Raw genomic sequence first — 7,444 nt, forward strand, 5'->3', positions numbered from 1 at the left:
GGTTCCCGGTACCGGAGAAAAACCAAAAAAAAAAAAAAAAAAAAGAATTTGATAAAATGCATCTGCAACAAAACAAAACAAGACAAAACCAACACTGAGAGTGAACACCACACCTAACAGCAAGAAACTGAATACTGTACTTGGCTGGAAAGCAAGGATGTACAATTTTAACACTCCTGTTCAATGTCATGCTTGAAGTCCTAACCAATACTCGGCCAAGAGAAGAAGTAAAATACATACATATTGGGGCTGGGGATTTAGCTCAGCGGCACAGCGCCTGCCTGGCAAATGAGACATGGGGAGTTCAATTCCCGGTATAGGGGTGGAGGGGTGGGAGGTGGGGAGTGGGAAATACATACATATCAAAAAGTAAGAAATGCAGGCTGGGGATTTAGCTCAGCAGCACAGCACCTGCCTGGCATGTGCAAGGTCGTGAGTTCAATTCCTGGTACCGGAAAAGAACCAAAACAAAACAAAAAACAAAAAGACCAAAAAAACCTAGAAAAAATCCAAAAAGTAAGAAATGTAAGCAAGGCGTGGTGATGCATGTCTGTAATCCCAACACTCGGGAAGCTGAGGCAGGAGGTCTACAATTAGTTCAAGGCCTGCCTGAGCTATACAGTAAGTTCAAGGACACCCTGAGCTACATGATGAGACCCTGTCTCATCAAACAAAACAGAAATGTAAGTAACTGCCTTTATTTGCAGATGACATAATTGTCTGCATTGATTATCCAAAAAAACCTACCAAAAATTAAGACATTGTACAATAAGTGAGTTTAGCAAAGTTGAAATATATTGAAATCTAACCCTCATGCCAGTGGTACTGAAAGGTGGGGCCTTTGGGAGGTAATTAGGGGAGTAGGATTAACCCCTTACAAAAAGGCTTGAGAGGGAGACTTCGGTCTCTTTCACCCTGTGAGTATACCCAGAAGGCACTGCCTTCAAGGAATGGGCCCTTACTAGGTACCAAATATGCCAGCACCTTGATCGTGGCCTTCTCAGGCTCTCCAATTGTTGTTTATAAATGATGCCATCTAAGGTAATTTACTATAGCATCCCAAACAGCTAAGACAGAAACTAGAACTCTTCATACATTACTGGTAGGAATGCAAAATATTATAGCTTTGGGGGAAAATAATTTGGCAGTTTCTTATAAATTCAAGAATAAGATCTTTCAATTCCACTCCTAGTAAAGACTTATCTTCACACAAAAATCTGTACACAGATGTGCATAGCAGCTCTATTCAATATCATCCAACCCTAGAAACAATACAAATGTTCTTCAGTGGATGAGTGGATAAGTAACTGTGATACCCACGTGTCCACATAATGGAACGCATACTCCTCGGCAATCCAAAGGAATGAATTATCGATACATCCAACTTGTGCAGATCTCAGAGGCATTTTACAGAGTTAGAGAAGCAAGTTTCAAATGGTTATGTCCTGTATGTTTCCATCTGTAAACATTCCTTAAAAATGAAAGTATAGTAATGGAGAACACAAGGGTCGTTGCCAGAGTAGGTTGCTTACTCTCTTCACATTACTCTTTCCTCATCTCCTTTCTCCTTCAACTGCTGTTAAATGCTTTGTTTTACAGTTGAAACCCAGGAAAACTTGATAGCAATGCAAAAAAATCACAACTTGTTGTAGCCCTCTTTCATCATTAGAAAGCTGCCACCCCGTGGAACGAGGAAGCCGGCTCCCGTGTGGCGTGCCAACTTGATGTTTGAAGTACAGCCTTTTAATAGGGCTATTGGCAATGTCAATAAGGAAACATTCCTGAGAAGGTGAAGGAAGTGAGCATCTGGTTCTCAAATACCACAGGCTGTGCGCTGACCGCAGAACAGACCTGCATGGAGGTGAAGGAGAAAACTCACCCATGCACACAACAGGCAATGCTTCGGCTCTTAGACACCTCTTCCAGTTTTAAAACACGTGTGTGCTAACGGGCGAAAAAAACATGTTCTTACTGGCCTTCACCTGACCTCCTCTGACCTTCATGTAGTTTTGTGTTAATAATGTCTGTGCTAATGAGGAAGGAAAATATTTCCTGACTAACTCAACCTGACCTTCTTTTGTCCTTTACATGGTTTCCAATTTTAGTATATGTGCTGCCAAAGTGACCACACCTTTATGTGGCTTCTCCAGATCTTTCTTTTCCTTGCTTTGTATACCCTACAGAGCAGTAGGTTGAGTTCCATCGCACTAGGTGTGAGACATTCTAAGTGTGTGAGGCTGTCCACCTCATACACTTAGATAATCCGTGACCACAGGATTCAAGGTTTATGTACAATTTACTATGTATCAACTCATACATGTTTATGTTAGCATTCTAAAGAGAGAGACAAGGACAGAAAGACAGTTAGACATTTTAAAAACATATTTGTAGGGGCTGGGGATTTAGCTCAGCGGCACAGCGCCTGCCTGGCAAGCGCAAGGTCGTGAGTTCGATTCCTGGTACCGGGAAAAAAAACCAAAAAAAAAAAAAAAAAAACAAAAAACATATTTGTAAAGATAAAAATAGTCAAACATTCTGCATTTAATTATCAAAAAGAGTCAAATTGCTTTTTTATAAGATGATAAATGCAAGAAATAAAATAAAAGTTCAGGTCGATTAAATATCATTCCCAAGAGATAGTAAGCTTAACAATCTGGACTATGTCCTTACAAAATGCATATGCACATATTTGAACATAAATGGTGGCCAGCAATTTTTCCTATATAGATAGATGCTAAAAAATGTCCCTCAATATTCTCTATTCCATTTAAATTAGTAATAAGCATCCCCATTTAGCTGGGTGTGGTGGTGCATGCCTATAATCCCAGCATTTGGGAGGCTGAGTCAGGAGGATCGTTGTGAGTTTGAGACCAACCTGGAGCTACAAAGTGAGCTCAAGGCCAGCCTGAACTGTATAGTGAGACCTTGCCTCAAAAAGACCAAAAAAAAAAAAAAAAAAACCAACAACAATAACAACAACAAAAAAACCAGATAACCAACAGACTTTAAAAGCTAAAGGAGTTCTAATCACAAGGCCTAAAAAGGACACTACTGCCTGGCCTTGGGTTATGGACTATATTATCATAGTCGTCCTATGTGTACTGCCCAGGGAGACCAATCCACAGGAGTAACATGACAGAAGAATATATCCGCAAGAAAGTTCCCTCCCTAGTTAAAGGAATGAGCAGAGTCCCTATTTTTGGAAACCCCAGACACCTCAGAAAGCCAGGGTGTTCATCTGATCCCTGGTCACATCCAAACACTCAAACCCGCTGGGCACACCGTGACTTCTCGGACTGTTTTCACGGTCCTTTTCCCAGGTCACACAGGGCTGTCACAAACGGACGACATTGATACGAAGACTTCATCTTACAGGCTCTGACAGCAACACAAACTTGCACCGACTGAAGCCACTTAGGGCAGAATCTGCTTTCACTGCCTGCTGCATTTTCACAGCCAACAGTGTCTGGCACACAGTAGATGTCTGATAATGAGGGACTTAGTATCTCTTGCAGTTCTTATCTCCTAGGGGAAAATTTCACAGCCCAGTAGAAAAGAGGCCAGGCAGAGAGCCAAGGACAGACAAGAGGCTAGTGAATCTGGCTTCTTATCTCTGCAAGATGCTGCCGCTTCTACTAGCTATGGACCATCTCACAACTTTAAAACACAGTGTACTTCAAAACTATGCCGCATCTCAAGGACAACCAGAAACAAATAAATTACGGATAAGCTTTCTGGGCTGTAATCTCACTAATGAGCAAAGATGGTCTAAATCTAGACTCGTCATTTTTCAACTCGATTATATCAAGAACTGCAGTAGCATCTTACACTTCATAAGCTTTCTGTAATAGGAAAAGTAAACATTTTTGACTTACAGATGCCTATTCTCTAGCCAGTGAGGGAGGTGGGGTGCTAAGGGTTATAGTTGTGATTGTAAAAAACCTTACAGAAGAAGATACTTATGGGAGGGGCTGGGGATTTAGCTCAGCGGCACAGCGCCTGCCTGGCAAGCACAAAGTCGTGAGTTCAATTCCTGGTACCAGAAAAAAACCAAAAAACAAAACAAAACAAGATGCTTATGGGATTATATATATAAAGACGTTTTCATTCAGATGCATGAATATATGTATACATACATATATAGGTTTTGGAGCCAAATCAGTTTTGGTTTAAATTCTAGCTCAACCGTTTGTGAACTGTGTTTGCCCAGGCAAGTACCTCAATTTTGCTAAACTGAAGTTTCCCTTCTGTAAAAAGCCATTAACAATACCTCCCCTCAGGAATGGCTGTATTATTCAATGCTGATGGATAAAACAGTTTTAAAATAGACCTGGACTTGAATTGCTTAACTTGGATAAGATACTCAACTGCTGACCGCAGATAAGATACTCAACATGTGTAAGTTGTTTTCTTCTCTGTGAAATGGAAATGAAAGAGTGTCCCTAACAAAGTTATTGGGAGGATTAATTAAATGTGTATAACATGTTTAATACAGTGCCTAGTGTACAGTTAAGGACTACAATAAACATTAGTTGTTATCATTACCACAATAATTACTGTTATTATATTAAAAAAGCAGAAGTTAATAAATGTTGATGTGGCCATCTCTTCTACCTTAGCCTCCTACTAAATGAGAAATACCTAAAAATGAGACAACTGGATCAAACGCAGGACATATGTTTATAGATACATTGCGATGCTGCTCACTCAAAGGCTTGCATGTAACTTATGTCACTAACATCATGCAGTCTATCTGTTTCATTCCAGCCCTCACCAACAGTTTTTTTCTGTTATTTTAAAAGAGGCAACATGGTATCTCAAGATGGCTTTAATTTTCATTTATTCCTGCCAGAGGGAACATTTTCCCATTTGTTTTGTTTACTGCTATTTTCTAGTACGAGGATTTATTTCTATCCTTTTTGCCTGTTTATCCACTTGAAGCTTGGCGATTTTCATAAAATGTGAATACACTGAATATGTTAGAAACATTAGCTACTATATTTAATGCAAACACTGTCCTGGTAAGCTGGAACCCAAGAAGTCTGGTAGAGACAAGGGGGAATCAAGGGGAGTTCTGTGTGTGCAGGTGCAGTTCTGTGGATGAGGCTGCTCTATTCTCACAGCTTGAACACGCATCTCTGAACACCTCAGGGGCTGTGTGTCACTGCACACCTGTATTTTTTCTTGTCTTGTAGACACACCTCAAGTCTATTATAGATATAACTGACTTACTGAGATATCCTCCAAGCAGCTAACTTTTCAAACTCCCATATTTGGTAGCTTGTTATCCTAGCCAAGCAATTTTGAGGGTGTTCGTTAATACTGTATAGTAAAAACGCCCCCACAGTGTCTCAGATAGGCCTCTTGAGTTGGAAGTTATTGTGTCTAGATTTTTTTTTATTTGGAAACTATGATGATCATACATATCAAGAGAACAAGCAGAAGCAGCAGCCAACTCAACATGTTATCCCAGGCCCTTTCTGTATGCCAGTGTCTGCTGCTAAGGTGGATACACGCGAGCCTGAAGCAAAGAAGTAGAAAAGCCCTACACAGGTTGCCATCCAGGCATAAACAATTAATAGAAGGCGCCAGAAACTAACCAGGGGAAAAGAAAGTGCTGGAAATTACTACTTTGGGCATTTGCTTTAAACATCTACTTTATTTTTTATATTTAATGATAACATATTTGAAATTATTTTGGTGACTAATATTTTAATCGTTACAATATTGATTTTGTTTTAGCACTGTGGCTTTTCTTGTTGACGTCTCATTTAGGATGTGAACAATGTGAAACCAGGAAATGTGCTACAGCGTTCCTTCTAAAACCTAGCCCAACCAGGCCTGGTGGTGCATGCCTGTAATTCCAGCACTTAGGAGGCTGAGGCAGGGTGACTGCCCCTAGTTTGAGGTCCTGGAATATATAGTGAGTTCAAGGCCAGCCTGAACTGCATAATGAGACCCTGTCTCAAAAAACCAAAAGAAAAAGAAAGAAAGAAAAGTAATCTAACCCACTGGCCTTGACATCATTGTGCAGATCCAGTTCCCTCCAAATTCAACTGAAGTGGGCAGCTTGAGCTGCTGTAGGGAACACACAGTAAGGCAAATATCAGGTCAAATATAGAAGGACAAAACTCCCCTGAAGGAAAATTAAAATAAATCATGTCACTATTTCGAAGTCTAGGAGAAGTCAGATTAGTAATACCCTAAATAGACGATTCCTCCCCTCTTGTTGCTTCTTAATCCCCCCTCAATTTCCCAATATACACGGGTCACTTGTGCCCCATCTTCAGGGCCAAGAAAGGGCTCCAGTACTACACACTGAGAAGGGCTGTCAGTGCTTTGGCAATACTGATTTTTTTTTTTTTGTCTTTTTGAGACAGGGTCTCACTATGCAGTTCAGGCTGGGCTTGAGCTCACTTTGTAGCCCAGGCTGGTCTCGAACTTGCAAGAATCATCCTGCCTCAGCCTCCCCAGTGCTGGGATTAGAGGCTTGCGCCATCATGCCCGGCAATACTGACATGTTGAGGCCAAACTCCACGCAGTTCCCAAGCTTTTCCCAGAGTCGAGGGGATGCCCCTGTACACGTGCGGGCACCCGCAAGTGGGTGTGCGTGGGCTGGGGTGCACTGTGCTCCGCAGGACACACTTTTTACACTGTCCGGAGAACGATGGCGACTTTTTTAAAAGGCAGACTAGCAGATAGTGTAAAATTCACATCCTCAAACATCCCATTTCATTCCGCCAGCAAAAGTCATGCCTAGGGGAGAACAGTATAGACAGGGCATGGGGCCCAGGGTACTTTATTTTATTTATTTTCTTTGTCTTTTTGAGACAGGGTCTCGCTATGCAGTTCAGGCTGGCTTTGAGCTCACTTTGTAGCCTAGGCTGGTCTCGAACTCACCGCGATCCTCCTGCCTCAGCCTCCTGAGTGCTGGGAATACAGGCGTGCGCCACCACAGCCGGCCCAGTGCATTTTAATTGCTTCTACAAAGACTAACTAGGGTTCCCAAATCAGAAGAGGGTCCTTAAAGGGTGTGGGGAGTAAACTGGGGGCAGGGTAGGTGAGACTATCAGGGAAGCAGAACTCACACCACCGAGCAGTGGATTACAAAGCAAACGGCCAAGTTCAGGTCAGTGCCACAAGCTGTGGCCTAAGGTTGCTGTCCTGAAGTCCCCTGCAGTCCCCTCCAGAAGGCCGGGTGTCAGTCTATCTCCCGCCGGGCACGGGGGGTCCCTTTCATTCGTTCCGACACTGATGCCACACTTCCCAGCAGAGGACCTGGATAACTCACTTCCCGGCTCACCACCTCTGGATGGAGCACTGACCCTCACCCGCAGCTCCGCACAGCAGACGGTGAAACGCGGCGCTTCCCCACAGCGCCACCCGCGGAGCCCCGCGCGCAGGCTCGGGGAGGCCGGCTCCGCGTGGGCGGGCGGAGCGGCTG

The 7,444-nt window shown here is 42.8% G+C and overlaps 1 protein-coding gene across 1 annotated transcript in view; it reads right to left on the reverse strand.

Annotated features, from left to right (window-relative positions):
• Positions 1 to 7,444, reverse strand: part of Exph5 (exophilin 5) — a 69,831-nt gene that overhangs the window by 61,959 nt on the left and 428 nt on the right. The window lies entirely within an intron of this gene.

The sequence above is a fragment of the Chinchilla lanigera genome, unplaced genomic scaffold (assembly GCF_000276665.1).
Source record: "Chinchilla lanigera isolate Chin_1 unplaced genomic scaffold, ChiLan1.0 scaffold00011, whole genome shotgun sequence".
NCBI classification, from domain to species: Eukaryota; Metazoa; Chordata; class Mammalia; order Rodentia; family Chinchillidae; genus Chinchilla; species Chinchilla lanigera.